Source organism: Columba livia, chromosome 3 (genome assembly GCF_036013475.1).
Source record: "Columba livia isolate bColLiv1 breed racing homer chromosome 3, bColLiv1.pat.W.v2, whole genome shotgun sequence".
Lineage (NCBI taxonomy): Eukaryota > Metazoa > Chordata > Aves > Columbiformes > Columbidae > Columba > Columba livia.
Window position 1 is genome coordinate 9,563,774 of NC_088604.1, and position 20,778 is coordinate 9,584,551.

General features: G+C 38.9%; 1 long non-coding RNA gene across 1 annotated transcript in view; it reads left to right on the forward strand.

Moving 5' to 3' along the window:
* The window catches only part of LOC110364389 (uncharacterized), a 219,957-nt gene extending 213,324 nt beyond the window's left edge, over positions 1–6,633 (forward strand). The window contains exon 3 of the long non-coding RNA XR_010471095.1: positions 4,862–6,633. This is a non-coding gene — a long non-coding RNA (uncharacterized LOC110364389). The remainder of the gene's footprint in view (positions 1–4,861) is intronic.
* Positions 6,634–20,778: the final 14,145 nt, after the last annotated feature.

Here is a 20,778-nt window from a genome sequence, read left to right on the forward strand (position 1 = left end):
TCCACAATTTCATCTGTGAGAATTCAAACTTTGAAATAAATATGGAACTTTCCACACTTATCCCTGTATCGAAAATGCTGCTAGTCTACTGGCAAACATTTTCAAATCTTTCTCTTTATAATAGTCAGCATTCAAAAGACTAGGCCCCAATTTTTCACAAGGCATTTATTGAAATAACGCATTCTCCTTTCAGTTCACTGGGTGTTGGAGGATGTGGAGGATGATATTTTGTTTTTCTCAACAGCTAACATATTGTTATTCATATATTATTTCTGTGAACTTTCAGTTCCTTGTCCTCATGGAATGAGCTGTCACTCAGATTTTAAATGACACTGTATAATAGACTCATTCTCTCCTTAGGTGAACTGGTCTATTTCTTACACTGCTTGGTGCATTATAAAAATACAGCTCCTTTCTTGTACCTGCGTGCCACTTAACCTTCATGCAACTCTTAGTTCCCTGGTTTCTTTTAGCAACAAAATTCATGATTTTCTCCCTATAAAAGACTGTTGTTCTATGCCAGGGGCATCATAAGAAAGTTTATTGTTAGCATTAGATCTGAGGATGTAATAATTATGTATCCGCTTACAAGAAGATCACCAGATCATTCTGATTCTTTAATACAATAGGCCCCGTTTGTGGTCAGTTGAGTTTTTGAATTGCTACTTTCCTCTTGTGAGTACTCTATATTATTTATGCAGTAAATATCTGCAAGATGAGATAAAATACCTGCCCACACTGGTTATATAATCCACCTTCTCTTCCTGGGCTACTCAGGTATGCTTGCAAGGAGTAAGCATGTGTGATTGATGTTTCTAGCATTTGTTCTCTATGGAACAAGTTTCGATACAGACATTATATCAATAACATTATATTTATAATAAGAAATGTGTTCTACTTTGCAGTCACATGGTGTAAACCCAGTGCTTATTAAACAAGGTCAGCAGTTATATAGCTATAAACTGGCTAATGCTATTAATATCTTCATAATATAAAGTACTAACAAATTATATAAATTAATCATTACATTTATATGATAAGAACATTAGTAGAAGGCAAATTAATGGAAACCAGGATAAAATGAGGTCAAATACTAAAAGAGAATGTTGAAAACTTACAGTGTCCAGGCTAGACTTTCACTAGACTTTCACCTTATTCACTCACAGAACAGGGCAGGAAGTTATCTTCCTTCCTCCAAAGAACACCTTTAGAGAACATGAAGACATTTCTCTCACAGTTATTTGTTAATTGCACAGCTAGTGGGGGGAAAGACAAAAGAGAGGCTGCCTTTCTCATCATCAGTCCTAGTAACAACCTGAATGAGTGCTTAGTCAGTGTTGCCTGGTCCTGTCCAGACCAAACCTCCAGGTAGGGGGGCTCCTCTGGGGTGTGGCTCCCATCACACCAACATGTAGGCTAAACAAAAATTGAAGAAATACTACATTTTTAAAGGATTTATACAGCAACATCAGGGGACCTTGTATACGTTGCCAAACCAAAAATTAATAATTATTTGATCTAATCTATAGAACAATATGGAAAGATAATTACATAGCTCTGCTCTGTCATAAGGATCGTATAGATTTTCAGTTATTCACAGACAAGACATTATTATTAGGTTGGAAGACCCGGGGAAATTTGGGACGCCTAAAGTAAGGCAACTAAAGTGTTTGAAACTTTACTCTCAGGTGCCTATATCCATTTGTGATTACAACCGTATATGTATATCTAGATCGTCAATATGAATCCTGCTGCTGTGACATCAGATCTTGGCAGAGACCCACTAATCTGAATTCAGTTGGGTAAAAACAATGGGAATCAATACATACATGCTGTTCATCAGGAATATGGAGAAGGGCAGCAGAAACAGCGAAATAAATACAGCAGAAATAGCTAAAATAAACAATAGAGGCAGGCTGTTAGGCATGATACACCTAAAGGGCTTCAGGTTTGGATTCTCCAGTTGGCAGGACCAGGTGTATTTCTTTTCCAGCCTTGCTCAAAAGACTCTGGAGACATGGAGGCTACATAAAACTTGTTAGAGCTGGTTCAACAGAAATTGAATCACCTATAGTCAAAAAGATGCTCAGGTTTAGAATCTTCACCGAATTTATATTTCTTTTGAAGGTAATATGAATCTCTGGTGTGCCCATCATTAATTTGAGAGGTATAACTAATCCCATTCCTTCCAAAAGATGTATTTTTAAAGTTTTTGTAATTCTACTAGCTTCTATGGGACTATGTACCTGCTTAAAATAAGCATATGCTTCTGTGCTTCAGTAGATTTGAGTTTTAGATTTAGTAAAAGCTTAAAGACTGACAATAATAATAACAATAAAACTGGTATAATTAAGACAGTGACACTAAGATGGTTACCGCTGTGGCTACATTGAGCGATATATACCGGAACATACAGCATAGTAACAGTAATTACACACTTCACTAGTTTTTATTGTAATGCATGCTATAGTGCAACTTAATTTCCATCTTGTGCATATTAACCCAAGATACATTTGGAGTGTTTACTACCTGGGTTTTTTTTAACAGAAATGAGGATTATGTTTTTAATGTGCATGTAGAATAAAAATAACATTTGCATTACTTATATGGAACCAGGAATTATAATGAAGCCTTGCATCTAACCACGGGCCTTTAGAATATTGACTTATTAGCACAGCCTGCTTTGAGACTGTATTCAAGCAAAACTTTTGCTTTACAACACTACAGCCCTGAGTTCCTAAAATATTGTGTTTATTGTCGGACCCCTTCAGGCAAGAGCTCATTATGGTCAAAGTCTAATCAATGTATATAATTGCAAAGCAAACAATGCTGAGCTACAGCATTGTCAAATTAAACCCAATTTCACATACTGTAACTAGTTAAGTACTTGAGTGCTTAAGCAATTTGTATTATGTGGGGCCACTTGGCTGTATTTAAGAGAATATCATTACTGTAGCCCCCTTTTCCATCTGCGGGGTTTACAACTCAACTGTTTTAATATGCTTTGGGATGAGCAAAGGTGGTATACAAGCTCTTCAGCCAGATGCTGTAATTCTCCCTCCCTTTTACCCCGAGAAATTAAAATGCTGCAGTTTGGGTTGCTTTTGGACAGTTTTTCCTTATAGAATAGGAATGAATCCTTGTTGCCAGGTTGGGAGGTTTCATTCATACCCATCAAATGAAAAAGTACACTCATTTTTCATACTTGTGTGGAACTCAGCAGTCCTACTTAGTAGCTGCTGAAAAATTAGGATTGTAAAATGATCTAAATCAAGATCTTTGCTGATATTGATGGTGGTAGCTGAGTTTCCATCTGAGTTTTACCCAGTATCAGCTACAAAAAAAAAATACTTGTTCATCTTATTTCTTTGGTGTCCTCTGCTTCAAATTTCTCAGGCTGCTCATTTCTTTATTTCATAAGTTTCTGGCTATGGGTTTGCGTTAGCTGTTTATGGCATTGCCCTTGTTCTCAAACCTCTGCTCATTTGTGTGTGTAGATTAGAAATCAGGAAAGAGACCTTCCCAGTCAGAATCAAGGTACATTTGCATGTGCAACCTGATGACTAAAAAATTTAATTTTTTTCTGGGATTGATGGTCAATGATTTTCTCTCCTCTCAGTCATTTGGGAGACTGATCTTCCCCAGAAACTTGCCAAGTAACATACTTTTTAATTTTTGTAAGAGACATAGACTTTAAGACCAAAAGTGACAATTAGGTCTTCCAGTATTATCTCCAACTATATAAACTTCTAGTATTATCTGCAACTGTTGGCAACCCTGGCTGTAAATACAGTCTGGGGAATGAGATGCTGGAGAGCAGCTCTGTGGAGAGAAACCTGGGGGTTCTGGTTGATGGCAAGTTGAACATGAGCCAACAGTGTTCCTGGCAGCCAAGAGGGCAACCGTGTCCTGGGTGCATCCAGCACAGCATTGCCAGCTGGGCAGGGAGGGGATTGCTCTGCTCTGCACTGGTGCAACCTCACCTGGAGCACTGTGTGCAGGGCTGGGTGACACAGGATAAAAAAGATATAAAGCTACTGGAGAGTGTCCAGAAGAGGGACACAAAGTTGATGAAGGGTTTGAAGGGGAAGCTGTATGAGGAGCAGATAAAGTCACTTGGTTTGTTCAGCCTGGAGAAGGCTGAGGGGAGAGCTCATGGCAGCTCCAGCTTTCTCACAAGGGGAGAAGGAGGGAGAGGTGCTGAGCTCTTATCTTTAGTGACCAATGATAGAACCCGAGGGAATGGCAGGAAGATGTGCCAGGGCAGGTTCAGGTTGGACATTATGAAAAGGTTCTTCACCCAGAGGGTGCTGGACACTGGAACAGGCTCCCCAGGGAGGTGTCACAGCCCCAAGCCTGACAGTGTTCAAGAAGAGACTGGACAACATCCTCAGACACATGGTGTGAACTGTGGGGTTGTCATATGCAGGGACAGGAGATGGAATCAATTATCATTCTGAATCCCTTCCAACTGGGGACATTCTATGGATTTATGAATTCGAACCATATATGTTTTAGTTTTCCAGTATTCCACTGAAAAGGGCAGATCTCTGTTCCTTTTTACTCTTTTTCAGACTATTTCTTTCTGGGAGCTATGAGGAGTCACATTCTTGTGGATTTTTTATTCAATTACTTTTGAACAACTGATTGGTGCATTATAACTATTGGAATAGTTCCTGTATATACATTTACATGCAGCTATTGTGTAGCATGTCATCTGGACTAATGTTCTCATATAAACAGCTTACTTGACAATGTATCATTTTCAGCTGTACTTATATGGGCTTAGAAGGGGGTTTTCTTTGCTTATCAAAAAAAAGTCCATTTCTAAGCCAACTGATAATTTTTCCATTTCTTTCAGGTCTATATAAGTTTGCAACTTTTCCCAATTCTGAGAAGACCTGACTATAGCAGTAATGCCACTGACATCACTGGACTCATGGGATAGAGAAAATTCTTCACTTGATTTATGATTCCACATTTGAATCCTTAAAATTATTGAGGCTTACATAAGAAACAGGCTGTCTTGACTTTGTCATGAAACAGTATACAACCATTTAAGTATGTTTAATCTTAAACATGAGAACTAATGCTGTTATTGACTACTCATGTTCTTAAGGAGTCATAGCAGTTTATGTATTCATGTATATCTGTGAAAATTTTAAAGGACAATTTTGACTTGTGATTTATGGTACTAAATTTAACAGTATTTTTCCTCTTTTTTTCTTTTTCCTTTCTTCCTCCTACCCATAAAACTGATAACAACCTGGCTGCATTTATTGCAATATTTTAAAGGAAATATCTGTTTTAGTTCTGGTTTGACCTTCATGACAACATCTTCATCTTTTTTCTATAGAAACATTGTGTCTTTGTGTGTGTGCAATGTATGTCCCAGAGCTGACTGATGTAGCTGTGGGGCTGAGAATAATGTGGTCTCTGTGAAGCAGAACTAATTAGTGCAGATATAAAATTGTACTGAGGCTTTCCAGGACCCATGCAGCCAGCTTGGTGGACTGCTGTCCTGTGTCATGAAGTCATTCATGTTCAGTGAGCTCCCTGTGGCAGGTACACCCATCCTAGCAAAGACTGAATCGCTCACACCTGTTGAGTTGTAACCTACTGAGTGCAGGCTGACTTTCATCATGACCACATAATTACTGTTTTCATCCAGAAGAGAATACCCTCAATCAATGGGGACTAATATGACCATATTTTACAACAGATCAGATTCAGCTAGGTTATAAATAGAGCCCAGAGGGCCAATTGAGTCAGTCCTTCTCAGAGCATCAGGTCTGCAGCTGACGGTTCTCCCCTTGGGTTGGGACACTGGCCAAGGTAAATCCTCAAGGGTGAGAGCCATTGCCTTTAGTGGGGGGTGATTGTGCATTCTGGGTTACCCTTTGAAAAATCATAGAAATCCCTCAGTCAGTTGCCTAGTAGCAGTTTCACTTGACATCTTGAATCTTTAATCAACCCATGTTAATGGAGCTCTAACTGGCTTGCCAAAAATAAACCTTGTTTGAATACATTATTTGTTTCACTTAATTTATCAGTCTCCTTGACAGTTTCTGACATAGAGCAGCACTGCAACAGGTAAGCACATGTGTTCTGCTGAATTTGGAATAGTAACACCTATAGTTTACAAATACTTATTTAATTGTTGATATCCATCTCAATGTTAGCCTAGTATAGAAAACAATAATGTCAAGGATGCAGGCAGATCACAGTATCACAGTATCACAGTATCACAGTATCACAGTATCACAGTATCACAGTGTGTTTGGGATTGGAAGGGACCTCAAAAGATCATCTAGTCCAATCCCCCTGCTGGAGCAGGAACGCCTAGGTGAGGTCGCACAGGAACATGTCCAGGTGGGTTTTGAATATCTCCAGAGAAGGAGACTCCACAACCCCCCTGGGCAGCCTGTTCCAGTGTCTGTCACCCTCACTGAGAAGTTGTTTTTTCTCAAATTTAAGTGGAACCTCTTGTGTTCCAGCTTGATCCCATTACCCCTTGTCCTATCATTGTTTGCCACCGAGAAGAGCCTGGCTCCATCCTCGTGGCACTCACCCTTTATATATTTATAAACATTAATAAGGTCACCCCTCAGTCTCCTCTCCTCCAAACTAAAGAGTCCCAGCTCCCTCAGCCTTTCTTCATAAGGGAGGTGCTCCACTCCCTTAATCATCTTCGTTGCCCTACGCTGGACCCTCTCCAGCAGTTCCCTGTCCTTCTTGAACTGAGGGGCCCAGAACTGGACACAATATTCCAGATGTGGTCTCACCAGGGCAGAGTAGAGGGGAAGGAGGACCTCTCTCGATCTACTAACCACCCTCCTTGTAATACACCCCAGGATGCCATTGGCCTTCCTGGCTGCAAGGGCACAGTGCTGGCTCATGGTCATCCTGTTGTCCACCAGGACCCCCAGGTCCCTTTCCCCTACACTGCTCTCTAATATGTAATTTCCCAACGTATACTGGAACCTGGGGTTGTTCCTGCCCAGATGCAGGACTCTACACTTTCCCTTGTTAAATTTCATTAGGTTATTCCCCGCCCAACTCTCCAGCCTGTCCAGGTCCTGCTTGATGGCAGCACAGCTTTCTGGCGTGTCAGCCACTCCTCCCAGCTTAGTGTCATCAGCAAACTTGCTGATAGTACACTCTATTGCCTCGTCTAAATCGTTAATGAATATATTGAATAATATTGGCCCCAGTACTGACCCCTGAGGCACTCCACTAGATACCGGCCTCCACCTAGACTCTGCACCATTGACTACCACTCTCTGGCTTCTCTCCTTAAGCCAGTTTGCAACCCACCTCACTACTACTGTGGGAGACTGTGTCAAAGGCTTTACCGAAGTCAAGGTAGACCACATCCACCGCTCTGCCATCATCCATCCACCTTGTTACATTCTCATAAAAGGCTATGAGGTTGGTCAAGCATGACTTACCCTTGGTAAAGCCATGCTGACTGCCCCTAATAACCCTCTTATCCTTGATATGCCTTGAGATGGCACCAAGGATAAGCTGTTCCATTACTTTCCCAGATGAACAGGTCTCTGACTTTGCCCTGTCTTGAAGATGAACTAGATGGAAAGAAGGAGTATATCTATTTGGAAGTGACATAGGTGGAGAAAAGGAGTAACATAGGAAGTGAAAAAGATGGTTAAGAAATGGAGAAAGGAAACTGGATTTGCAAAGTGTGTGTTTGGTGCTGCCCAAGGATAGAGCGGGGCAGCCCTGCCCTTCATCACTGCGGGACAATAATGCAAATCTGTACTATACATGTCAAATCTGCCTCAGTGGCCACAACTGTGGAAGGGGAATGCTTTTCCTGGATGGCTGAAAAAAAACCTGAACATAAATGTCAATGCATAGTATTGCTTGCTCATATAAGAAATGTACATAAGGCCCAGTAGTGTTGGTGCAGGTTGATGGAGTGGTAATATGCTTATCCTGACAGCAAATTTGATCCTTAAGTTTCCAAATGCTAGAGAATAAGTTAGCTTGACATAAGGATATTTGAAATTTCAAAACTACCTCTGTTCTTTTTTTCTCTCTCATGTATCTGACACCTTATTCATTCTTGATATGTCTTTTTTTTCCCTATGTATACCAGTTCTGTAGCCTTTCTTCATGGTCTCTTGCAGTCTAGCCTATCTTCTCCTGTGGAATTAACTAATCATATTTCTCTTTTGCTAGGGGTAAGGGCTTGTTCTCTGAGACTGCAATCTTGTAATTAAAGAAAGCTTACAATGCCAGTGTCAATCACATTGCTCTGAAAGTGGATAGCAATGACCTCAGTTATGTTCCATTATACAGCACCTTTCAGACTATGATCAGGAAAGTAATACTTTAGAGACATGAATCTGACTCAACCTGTAACTAAGGGTTTAAATGATGCTCAGACTTTTGCTCCTGACCCATTCTTTTCTGTGCTTTACAAGATAATAACCACATATGAAGAATATATGAAAGACTTGATTTTCTATTTTTGCTCAAAACACTCTATGTTGAAAATGCCCCTTTCAGAGCCTCATTTCATCACATCATTTTTGGGTTTGCTTGTTTATGATGAATGCAATTATTTTATCTTATTGAAGAGGGTTTTTTATTTTCTATGTTTGACTTCGTAACTTCTAAAAACACCACAATAGAATTAATTATAACATCTTATCCAAATTTTCATTATATTTCATTGTGCAATAGTTCCAGATGACTCCCAAATGAGTGAGGAGCACAGTGCAGTATGTGTTATGGCCTAAGTTCATCTCACTGAACTTGAATCACAAAGTAACCTTGTAGTTATTAGACATATAAAAGCATTTGATAGAAAATGGAGCTGTATGTTTATGTAATATGTTTAGGACTGGTTGTAGCATGACACTTTCTATTAGAAGACTTTTGCTGCACACAGCTTTATCTAACCCTAACAACTCAGTCTGAAATTTCCTGCTCCGCATGACTCCCTCCAGCTGACCTGTTTTGAATAATTTCTGTTGGATCTATCCAGATATGTCTGAGAAATATGTCACTGATAAATTTATTGTTCCAGTAATAATGAAAAAGCCTCTCAATACTTGAGAGATCTTTCATCTTTCGTACTTGGCAGCATGGGGTTGCAGACATGCCTCTTACTGGTAAGACACCCATAGCTAGCAACCTTCTTAGTGTGAAAACAAACCAAACCTAACCAAACCGAACCAACCAAATCAAACCAAACAAACAAACACCCCCAACAAACAGTTTTCCTTCAATGAGGGCTTGTAACTGGAAGGTGTCCTCAGGGGTTCTTTTGCTTAACTATATGATGTTATTTCTATCTATCTCCCGGTAGCGGTTGCTTATTATTCCTTAGGAGTTGCTTATTACTCCGATGTCTAAATCATCTCAGCATGTACAGTACTCTTCAAGCTTTGCAACTTTTTGGTAATTTCATATACTCTTTTTCATACGCTTTATCCCAAGACTGAAAATAAAAGGCATTTCTAGACTCCCAACTCTCAAGCAGATTGATTTGGCTGGCAAACCAGGAGATGCAGCTTTCCAGTCACCGTTGCATTCCAGAGCAGCTAGTGTGACTACTGCAGAGATTACATCTGTCTCTGTCTGTGCTCCAGCCCTAGGGACATTTATATTCTAGGTGATGGAGCATGGAGCCTCGACCTGGGTATTCCAGCTTTCAGATGTCAAAACACAGTGGGATGAACTGAGGGAGAGCTCATAGCAGTTTACAGCTTCCTCACATGAGGAGTAGGAAGGGCAGGAGTCGATCTCTTCTCTTTGGTGACAAATGATAGAACTCGAGGGAATGACAGGAAGATGTGACAGGGCTTGTTTAGGTTGGATGTTACGAAAAGGTTCTTCACCCAGAGGGTGCTGGAGCACTGGAACAGGCTCCCGAGGGAGGTATCACACCCCCAAGCCTGACAGAGTTCAAGAAGAGACTGGACAACATCCTCAGACACATGGTGTGACCTATGGGGTTGTCCTGTGCAGGGACAGGATGGACTCAATTATCCTTGTGGGTCCCTTCCAACTGAGGACATTCTATGAGCTGACCTTTTGAATAGCTTATTTAGTAAACTGGACATGTCCAAGGCATGGACTTGAGCATTGGCCATCAATGTCTCACTGTTTAATTGCTAGTGATGCACTGAGAATTTATGGGCAGCAAAGGAAATACATTTATAGCCAAGATTTTGTTAATTGAAATCTTAACAGTCTAATAAATGAATTATTATTAATCCAGATCTAATTACTGCAGAAAAAGAAAGAAAAAATAAAAAGGGGTTATGATACCATCACACAAAATGTCTCAATAATGAGAAGACAGTTTCAATTGTTACACAAACACTTCCTAGGATCTAGACCTTTTATCTGTTCTTATGGTCACATCTCTGCTGCCAATCTGAGTCTTAAGGTGTACAGCTTCAGGTGGGTAGAGAAGTAAGGCAGATCACCAGCCTCTCAAGTTCTTTCTTTGGAGGACTGGGATGTTGATGTTCTTACTCTTCACTGCAGGATCCAGGGAAGGTCATTTTCTGCATAACTGCTAATATGTTTTTTCTACATTGACACATAAGACCAAATTCACCTTATGTGATGCTTCTTACATATGATATTTTTCCTATGTTCTTTTTTTTTGTTACCATTAAAGCTGTTTTTCCCCAGATCCCAGGTTGCATTTCTTTAAGTCACAGCTGGTAAGCTCTTCATAGTGGTGGCATCTCCAGTGTGAGCCAGTGACACTCTTGTTATCAACCCAAGCTTGTATTTTTCTATAGAACAGCCTTTGTACCTCTTTTGAATCCTTTGTTCTTATATCAGGCCTATGTTCCTGTACTTGAGACAATTTTATTAAAATCATTACTATTTCATTCTATACCAAATAAATACCTTTCATATATTCACTATATAAACATTCTGCTTATACCATGCATAGGTAAACACAAGTGAAACGAAACAGGCACAGCCAGCTGGTCCTTAGAAGCTGCTGTTCCAGACAGGCCAAAGCAGGTTAAGACAAAAGTAAGGCTATACAAAGCTTGCAATATTGTATTTACTGGGCTAACTAGAGATTGATTAGCACAGTATCTGCTACGTTTAGCCTTGTCCATGCATAGGCATGGTTTGGTGTGCAGTACGGACCAGAGGCTGTTCCCAAATCAATATACATGCAGGCTCCCTGTTTTTTGGGGTTCGTAGTTGTTTTGGAGAGGTGGTCTGAGCGTTCAGTTATATGTATGCAAATTCTGCCCTTAGGACCACAGAGTAGCTCCTGGACTATTCTACTTGCAAATAAGGACATAGCCTCAGGATCTGTGGCTGCTTTTGTTTTTTAACTGTTACACTGTAGTTGCATGCAGGTGTTGCATTTATGGTCTTGAGCCCTGTGATAAAGACATCTGAGAACCAGATTATCAGTCCACAGAGCTTTCCAGAACGTCAACAGCAACAAAAAATTCACTGATAATATCAGAAGGTATTCTAACTTGCATTTTCCCTTCCTCCCATAGTAGAATGCAGAGAGGCAAAAGACAACATTTCTTCAGATGTCCTGTCTTTGATTATAGCGGTAAATTCTCCATCACCCCAAATGAATTTTATAATCATAAATGTTGGTCTTGACTCCCAAATCATACCAATTGCAGTTATGGGCAATTTCTTTAGTAATTCATCCTCCCACTACTACATCTTTGAGACACGTCCAGTGTGATTTGAACATGGTGCAAAGATGACTAAGGTAGGTAAATTCAAATCTGGTAAGGTGCAAAATGAAAACGGACTTTTTTAGGTTGGGGGCTGAAGACCATTTAGTCATGTTAGAGTGATGTTTATGCAAAGCCATGCTCTATGTCTTTGTGTTCTGTTTCTCGGGTGTCTGCTGTGGGACAGACTGCAGTTACGAGAGTCTTAAATCCATCCTCCACAACATACACTACTTGAAAAGATTGCTTGTGAATGCATTTTTTTCTGAATTGTATCATTTTCTTACCAACTACATTTATCATGTAATTTGATCTTCTATCAGTTCAGTTCTCTCCAAACACAATGCAGCTATAAGTGGAGACATGATTTTCTAAAGGAAGAGATATGAAATTATTTTTCTTTTGGAAAATCATATAAAGATGGGATCTAAACTGCCTAGCATAGGTAGCTAACCTAGATGGACTAGATTTTCTTTTAGGAGCCTTCAGAGACACTTGTCTTTTCCATTAACTATATGGGAAGCCATGGTATTTGCTTTAGAAAAAAAGGCCTATTGGTCACCTGTTATGCATAGTGAATATCATACATGAACATTTCTGCTTAAGTATAAAATACTACCTGGGTCACAGGTTGGATTTTTAACTATCTGCTAAAGATTTTGACAATGTTTCCTCTAAGTGTAAGCTCCATCTTTAGATTTTTAGGTGCTTGCTAGTGCTTCTATGATAAGCATCAATGAAATATTTTTTACTGTTTTTTTTAAATTCATCGAAGTCCAAACATTTATGGGAACTGTTTGACATGAGTTGAAGTTTCCATGATCTAGCATAAGACAACAACACAAAGTCTAGCTTAAATCCTATATTAAATTGCTGATTGGAGAAATATAAATATTTTTGGTAAATATTAATTACCTAGGTGGTGGAAATGATTACATTTATGAAATTTGTTAACAACAAAGTAAATGGTTTAAGCTACATATAGCACAGGATTCAAATTTAAAATAATCTGAATAAACTGGAAAATTCATTAAAAATCAACAAAATAAGATTCAACAAAAAGCTGATGTGAAATACCTTGTGAAATCAATTACACACATACAAAATAAAGAGTAGCTGACTAGGCAATACCACTGCAGAAGAGTATCAGGGAACTAAAATGGACTGTAAGGTGAATACAACATCAACAATAAAATGTTGAAGAAAGGGTTAATTTCCTTCTGCAATATAGGAACAGTAATGTTGAAGAAGGACAAACATGTAATTATTGCTAACTATCTAGTGTGAGGGTAGAATGCACCTGGGGTACTATGTCCATTTTCAGAAGATGAAGACAAATTGGAGAGAATCCAAAGGAGGCATACAAGAATTATTAGAAGCTGGAAAACATCACCTCTGAGGAAATGTTCTAAAAAAATAGATTTGCTTATTCTAGAAAGGAGAGAATAGGGGTAAGAGAAAGAGAGGAGGACTACAAGAGAAGTATGTGAGAACTGAGGCTAAATATGCAGAAGGTTGCAGTGACCTGTTGTTTTCCCAGTCTACTGGGTTTGTGATACAAAAACTAATTTGTTCAATTCTTGAGGGAGGCAGGAAATGTACTTTGTGTTACATACTAGGAAATTATTTTTAGTAATTTTAATATTTTAAAAATAAAAACTTAAATATTTCATATTTTTATAATTAAATGCATTTTGTTGCCCTTTATTGTCTGTCTTTTCTTTTGCCCATCCTCTGGAGAACAACAGAAAATAAGGGTTCCTTCAGGAAAGAGGAAACAGAAGTACTTGCTTTCAGTGAAAATCTTTTTGCTCTATCCCACTCTGAAAATGTGGTGAGAGTTTCAAAAACTTGAAACGTATAGAGGTGACATGCATGAGGTATTGATGGAAAGACTGAAATACAGAATCATAGGAGGGCTGAAGTTGGAAGGGACCTCTGGAGGTCATCTGGTCCAATACCTCTGCTCAAGAAGGCCCACCCAGAGCCAGTTGCCCAAGACCATATCCAGACAGCTTCTGGATAATTCCAACAAGGGCAGCTCCACAACCTGTAGCAACCTGTGCTACTCACCTTCAAAGGACAAAATATTTCCTGATATTCAGAGGGAGCCTCCTGTGTTTCAGTTTGTGCTCATTGTCCTTGTCCTTTTACTGGGGACCACTGAAAATAGCCTGGTTCAGTCCTCTTAGCACTTTCACTTCAGAAATTTACATTGACCAGATCCTCCCTGAGCCTTCTCTTTACGCACAACAGTCTCAACTCTCTCAGCCTTTTTTCATAGATGAGATAATTCAGTTCCCAGCCATTACACCAGTTTTCAATCCACATGAAATAGAAAATAGAATAGAACAGAGCAGAATGGAATGTAATAAAAAAAGTCTATAAAATTTCTAATTACAATTCAGCTTGTTTATTGGACTGATAAAAAATGTGGTCTTCCTCATCTACTTTGAATGGAAACTTTAATTCTTTTGAATGAAAGTGGGATTACCGTCTAAGAATCCAGCAGCAAAGGTAGGAGATGGGAAGCTACAGACCTGAAGGCCAAAGTCAGCTCATTCACAGACTGAAGGACTTTCAGAATTTTAATTTCTTGCTAAGGCTGAAAGCAAGGGGAGAGCCATATATAAAATGAGAACTTAATAATTTGGCATCCTAGTTTCAATTTATTTTTAGTTGGTTTAAATAATAGATTTGATACCTTTAGAAAGATTTGCCGAGTTTCTCTATGAAGAGAGTGGATAGTGAAGGGTGGAGACAAAATGATCACACAAATAGCCTTGGTACATCAAATATTATTACTTTTATGCTCAAAGTTTAGTCTATGTTGAAATGTTATGACTAATTGGGGTAGAGCACTCTTCTGCATCACTGAGTCTGTTAAATACTTATAGTTTTTGAAAGCATTATTGTGCAAGTTTAACTCTATCCATTCAGCCTGTGCTTAGAACATGGATTGCTCACTAAAAGGTATTCCTATTTGGCTTGTAGAGCACACTGAAAGCCTCTCTCTGTACTCAGATGTCCACCACTGCTCTCAGGCAGGTCAAAACCGATGCTTCCTTTGCTCAGTCATACCTACCTTGCTTTATTTCACTTAGCATCTCAATATGAAGATGCATCTACCCATATTTTCTCCTTCTCATGCTCTTACAAGAAAGATCAAGAAAGAACATTTTGTAGGTGGTAGATATTTTCTAAAATACAGTGAAACTGAAGTTTAAAAAATGTTCACATCAATGTCAAAACACATGATCTACCATCTATCTGCTCTCACTATTTTTTTCAATAAAAAATACGTCTTATTGTTGATCAGGGTCCTGAGGGCATCAATGCGTCTTACTGGTCCCCAAATAATCCCACCTGGGGCCTCCCCAGTGCCCACCCATGGACTGAAGAACTCTATTTCAGCTCAGCTCTGGTGTCCTTTTGTTCCTGCCTGGGGACCCTGGATGGACTCACTGGGATGGAGATGTTACTTAGAATAGTTTGGCAAGGTTTTACTACATATGCATTTTTCTTGTGATAGATGACGGCACAAGATGTCAGACATAAATCTTAAATGCTTCCTTTTAGCTTTTTACTTCATAAATCCTATGTCAGAAGCCTTTCACTGTCAAGATAATACAAAAGAAATAAAAAAATATAATAAAAATACAGTTTCTCTGAGTGGTCAGTTAGTGATTTCTCTGTAGTAGGAAAATAAAAGGGTAGTGTTGGATCTCCCCTCAGGATACTCTGAACTGTCTCTTCCCTGGTCTTTAGCCAGAGTAGCTTGGGTTGTGAGGCAAATTTGTTTTGGTGAGCCTCATGGAGTAACAGCCCTCTTAGAAAATATTTTTTTATCATGCACAATGAGACATTCAGCTTGCTCAAGGCATCATCCAGACATATACAAACAGTAAATAGCAGGACCATCTTTATTTCTACATAATGATTGCAGATCACCTATGCTGCTACCAATGTTCAACTGCAAATCACCAGCTCTACCACCAGCCTTCTCAGTAGTCACTCTCATTGCTCTAGTAAAATAGTTGTTACCATGGCCAACTGGGAACCTTTGGAATTAGGAGTATAAATCCCACAACACAGCTGAAGAACATGCTTGCTAGGTCTTTCTGCAAGTCAATTACTTGCAGAGAAGGCACTGATTAGGGAGTTAAGGGTGCTGAAGGTGGCCTTAAACAACAGCCAGGTCTATTTAAACTGTCTTCCACACAACCTCGGAAATATAGTGATTTATTCAGCATAGCAAATACATTCTCTTCCAGTAGCCTGAAGAGGATGCTTGTGGAACATGGCTATAAGGGCACCTTTTTATTCCTTTATGAGTAGTTTGAACCTTGTTTAGAGATTTAATTTATCCTCAATAAAAACCCCTAAAAAATCCATACACCTTTTTGCCTAATGTGTGCTGTATGATTCAGATAAGAAAAAAATTCTGCTTCTGAGAATCATTCAAGCTTTTATTATCATGTGTGTTTTGCATCATGCATTCCTGATACACAGGTTCTCACTGAAAAAAAGTCTTTTGGTGCCTCAGGTGAACAGGCTCTTGCTTCATAATCTGCTCAAATTTTGAATTATTTTTTTAAGTGAAATATCTGTATTTCACTGACACTGGGCAAAGAAGTTCAGAATTTGGTTTGAAAATAAAATTAAAAATCTAAAATCATGTTAATGGATCAGTCATTTTCAACATTCTCTTTGAGAAATTAGTAGCTATAACAATGTGTTAGAGCTATTTAACAACCTACTTTGTTCCCTGTCTTTGCCTTGAAAGAAAGTAATTCAGTCTGTTTTCCCAATGTAGTAACTTCTTCTTTGTGTGAAGTCCAATCTGAGAAATTAAGGCCTAAATTTAGATTTCTTGCACCTTCCTTTATATAGCTAAGTTATAGTATAGATGGCTATGTCTGTGCAATGCAGTCCGTGTCTCCTGTGGTCAATGGAGAGATGTAAATATATTCAGGGCAAAATTCATTTGGCCAAATGTAGACATATCCTTTAGGATGAAATGAATTTTACCTTGGCAATACTTAATTATCTCTATTGATTATAAGAGGAAGCTGGTGCGACTAATTTAGATAGGGGTATCTACATTTGGTCAGGTGAGTCACACTTAGCATTAGAGAGGGACAGGAAAACTTTATATAGACTCAGAAGAACTTTGAGATTTCAGTATTTTTTCCTTGCTGAATAGATTAAAAAATATTTAAAAAAATAAAAAAATCAAAAATCAAAGTTTCAGAAAATGTGAATACTTTAGGGAAAAGAAAAACAATGGTCACATGAATGACTTGCGTATTCCACTTTTGATTTTCTCTTTTTTTTTTTTCTTTTTTTAAAAAACTATACAGTAATATGAATTTTCTGTTTAAGGCAATTTGACCTTGTCCCATTAATAAAAATACTATAAAACTAGAAAACACAGGGAATTAAGGATTCTGGATATTAGCAATTTCCAATATTAAGTTGTTTTTCTTTTGCTGGAAGCTTCACAGATTGTGCTTCTCAAGTTGAGGTGAATATTAAATTCAGTTTCAATCTGAGCAAGCTTCTGCTTATTCAAAAGGATTGCTCCAGTATGACTCTGGGAAGTAGATCGGCGTGAAAACTAAATACCTATTTTCTGTAATAACAGAATTTTCAGTCAGCTTTGCACATTGAAACCATAGCACTACCAACTTCACAAATGAAAATTCAAATATTCAGAAACAATATAAAGAGTTATAGCTGCATTATGTTTTTAGCTAAGGTGTTCCCACACAGTGCTACCTAAAACTCAGTGGGGAAGCATAACTCTCTTCTGTCACTGAGCAACCTGCCAATGTATTGCTCAGAGGCACCTGTTGGAAACTATATCACAATGAAGAAAACCCCAGCTGGTGTGAGCTGTCCTATGTCCTCTCTGCCCAGTAATACCACCCTCCAGAGGACAACAGTGACACTTGTGTGTCATACAACTGTCAGTATTGGTGTCCTACAGAGCATTTTGGTTTTCCTGTGGCTCAGATGCTGTTAAAAGAATGTCACTGTTGGAGAAAAAAATCAGTGATGTAATACACCTCCATGTTGTTGATTTAGAATTAATGTCATGGTGATTTTGCCAGTGTGTCTTGGTTTCTTCTTGGAATAAATAATAGGCTGGCTTCAGAAGGGAGATGAAGAATGAAATAACCCATGGAAACTGGGCATTTGAGGAAACAGACCTTTGAACTGAAAGAAGAAGCAAGCATAAATGACAAAGCTGCTTGTCATTTAGGTCCAAATGATGTTGCATCAAGGCTATTTAGGAATGCTTTTGGTCTGGGGTGGTTCTTCTGTGCCTGGAGCCTCCCTGGCTGTTCTCCCTAACCTTCATTTCACTGTTCCACTGCAAGCCACCAGAGAACAAAGCAGAAGTTGGCTGAGTGCGATGTAGCTGGAGTGGTCACAACAAATTATTCAGGCAATTAGGTGTGTCAGCAAGAGAAAGGAAAGCAGGGCAACCAGAAAAGGTCTGAGCACCAGGAGCCCTTTGGGGACACGGTGCTAGGAGGTGTATCCCTGCTAACTGCTCAGCTTTTCCGTGGGCTGTAGAAGATGCTGGAAGTGGAAGACAAGATAATCCAGAATATTTGCTCCTTTGCCAGGCTTCTTTATCCCAGAGAAATGTAGAGATTGAGTACTCCTCTTGCACCACACCCCCTTTAGCTTTCTCTGTTGAGTACCACCTCAAAAAAAACTAGAGATGAGAAAATTAATGAAGTAACTAACCCCCTCAGGCCTGAAATAGTGGAAATGGGGAGGTTGAATGGCAAATGCCAAGAAAAATATGTTTTACTACAGGTGAACTCCAATTTTAGATTAAAAAGTCAAGTGAAGGTACAACAAATAGACACCACACACACATAAAAAAAGCCCCAACCATGAGATAACTCTATTTCTGAAAATAGCCTAGGTTGAAGCACTCTAATTTTTGAGTAATTTTCTGTTTAGTCATGCAGAGATGACCGACTGTGAAACTAATTACAGAAACTTGAAGAGCACTGACATTTTTGTGAAAATGAAACACAAGTGACATTTCAGACAAAAAAGCTGGGGTGATTCTCTGTCTAATCTGAGTTAAAGAACCAACCTCTTGAATTTGGTGGGAGAAGAAGAAATAAGCTTGGTAAGACACCAGAGACAAAATGATATTCTGAACAAAGCACATTGAGATAAACCTGGGAAGTTTTAGAACAGGCTCTTGAACAAAGCAATAAGAATTTTCTCAGAAAAAATGCACTACCACTGACTCCATGGAGGACAGACACGACTGTAGCAGTTCCGATATTCTGCAAGGGAATCCAAAATCAGAGAATCATAGAATCATTTTGGTTGGAAAAAGACCTTTAAGATGATCAAGTCCAACTCAAACAGTAAAAGAAAAAATAGGATCAAAGCCATAAAATAATGAAAAATGATAGAGAGTTCAAAGTTAGAATCCCCATTATATGGCATAGAGAGATGCAAAGTACCGAAAATTTTGAAAAGACACAAGAACTGCAATAGATTATATTGGTTTGTGAGAGTTTGCAAGTGGAGGCAGAGTTTGCAGAGCATGGACAAAGATCATCATTGGTTTGGATGTTTTTTACATAGCAAGAACGGGCAAAACTTCAGCAGAAAATGTCTAAGCTATCAAACAAAAAGTAAATGTATAATTTATTAATTATAAGTTGACCAAGGAGCAGAATTATCCTCTACCCTTCCATACATGGTTGAGCAGGGGAGAGCTGTGTTCTGGGCAGCCTTTCTCCCATCTCATGTTTACAAAGATATGTGCTGCACTAAGCACTTTTATTGGAAGGCAGTCATTCTTCCTTCCCCCACAGCAGTAGACCTTTGGATATACAAGTGGAGCCAAAATGCTATTAGAAACAATGTTTTTGGCACTGAGCAAAAAGCCACAAGCCTTATGATTAAAACTTTGCACTTTAGGGAACTTACTCCCCAAAGGGAACATGAAAACTAAATATATGGGTAAATAATTAACTGGAAAAGTTACAAGTTACACTTAAACTGTGTGTGTACATGTGTGTGTGCATAAAGGCTCATTTTCAAGTGGAAACAAGTTAAGCCTCTGGTCTCATCGGGGAATGAAGTGACTGGGAATTCAGGGATCAAAGCAATTGAGGATGAGTTAATTTATAAGAAAGAAAAAACTCTCAGTAGGATCAGGAATAAAACTGGCAGAACTTAAATGTCCTGGAGTTAATGAGTTTAAGAGCTGACAACATGAGTATACTTAATACTAGAAAAAAAAATTATATAGCCTTTCATCTTCTATGTATACACTCAATATAACAACATGAATATGCACCGTACACATTTAACATTCCCATTGAAAGACACTGGCTCTGCCCATTGTTCAATTACACATGGATTGTAACTATTCCTCAGATCAAAATTCACCTACTAAACAAGCAATTTAAAAGCAAATATGCTGGCAGGGAGGATTAAGCTCAAGAGAGCTCCTAAATACCCTCCTCGGCTGGCACAAGGGCAGGTTGTTCTTCATGTTTGTGGATCAGGCACATGCAGGGCAGGACAAGGGACACCCTCATTTTCTTGCAGCTGTTATGACCTTTGCACTTCTAAGAGATGAGGTACACTGGTTTTGAACTGAAGTGTGGTTTACGGGACTTGATGCATTTAAGCCTGCTGTGAAACTTTCTCTTCAGCTCATGGCATAGCTTTGTTTCCAGCTTCTTCATCAGGATTCTTAAATACAAAGAAATCACCTCTGTTTTAGCGAGCCTTTGAGCTCAAAATTATCGATCCCTGTGAGAATATTGTGGAGACGTATCACATGAACTTGTTCTCTTGTCTCATATTTTTTTTCTCAAACATCTAGTTCTGGACACTACTGAAGACAAAGTACTGGACTAGGTGGGCCTTTGGTCTAATCCAAAATGCATGCTCTGTGTTTTTTAATATCTGCAGATGGATGGCAAGTAAGACTGAGGCCTTAACAACTTGAATTTACCACCAGGCAGTGAAAGAACAACAGGCAAGCAGAGGAGGGAACGTGGAAAAT